The following is a 1,403-nucleotide window of genomic DNA, read 5'->3' as shown; positions in this document are numbered from 1 at the left end:
CTTCCTCCTCTTTCTCCTCTTCCTTGTCTTCCTCCTCTTGTTCTTCCTCCTCTTCCACCTCTTCATCACCCGCCTCCTCTTCCTCCTCTTGTTCTTCCTCTTCCTCCTCTTTCTCCTCTTCCTTGTCTTCCTCCTCTTGTTCTTCCTCCTCTTTCTCCTCTTCCTCCTCTTCCTCCTCTTGTTCCTCCTCTTCCTCCTCTTCCTCCTCGTTCTCCTCCTCCTCCTCCTCTTCCTGGAATCATATCACATTCTGTAGTGCTGTGAGAACAAGTTTCTCTTGTCAGTGCTGGAAATCATCTGATTGAGAGTTGTGTGTTTTGCAGGAAGACACAGTTTGTCTGTTGGTGTGTGTCCTCGTGTTGAGTGTGAAGCAGCAGCTCACCACCGTGTGGCGCTACCTCTAGAGGAAGTGTCTCTCAGTGTCTGCAGCTGAGTCCTGAATCTTCTGCTGCAGGGACGAAACATTCACACGTCTCAGTTTCACCACTTGACTGTTGAATTCCCATTTGAGGATCTGCAGCCTGTTGTTGAACCTGAGCTGCAGTTTGTGTTCACAAGTCAACACAAACTGAAACAACTTGGTTTTACACTGAAGTCGTCGTTTTGTTCAGTTGCATCATCTCCACTGATTGGACGGGGAACAGGAAGTCACCTGTGACGTCCCAAACATGCACAGGATATACAGGTGGTGTAGGGGGCGTGTCCTCGAGCTCACACCCAACTCAACCATATATGGATACTTCTGGTTTCAAACCAGCAGCTCATAAAACAATGGATGACATCGTGGTGGGTTGACACTTGGTTGGTAACTCCCCCCCCCCCCCCCCCCCTGTTAAACAATGATCAGCTGCTTCCCTCTTTAGTATTTGTTCAGATTAAACTTGTCTAAGTTAATATTTATTAGGTTTCATTAGTCAGATAAAGCTCATGTTGTGTCTCCTGTGTGACAGTAACACAAACTGATTTTACAATGTTTATATTTCTTCTTGTGTGTTTTGGCCAAATCACACAAGATGTTTGACATCTTTAAAAAAAGATTTCTGGAAGAGCCGAGTGTTTGAGCTGATTCACTATCAGTGATGTCTCCTCAACACCTGTTAATGATAATGGTTCACAGAGGTGTGTGTGTGTGTGTGTGTGTGTGTGTGTGTGGTCATGAAATCATGGATGAGGCGTCGTCCTCTCCTTCACTGATTGTGACATTTTCTCAGGTTCTGGTTCCAGATTATTTTATTAGCTCATAAAACACGGTTTAAAAACACTGTAAATAATGAAGGAGAGTTTTCCTCTCTTATCACATCAGTTTTCAAATATTTAAAAAGGGAGGATTTAACAGTTAGAAAGAAAGAAAGAAAGGTAGAGACAGAAGGAAGCATGCAAAGTGAATCCATAAAGAATGAAGG

The sequence above is a fragment of the Platichthys flesus genome, chromosome 2, assembly GCF_949316205.1.
Source record: "Platichthys flesus chromosome 2, fPlaFle2.1, whole genome shotgun sequence".
Lineage (NCBI taxonomy): Eukaryota > Metazoa > Chordata > Actinopteri > Pleuronectiformes > Pleuronectidae > Platichthys > Platichthys flesus.
Note: the sequence above shows the minus strand (reverse complement) of the source record.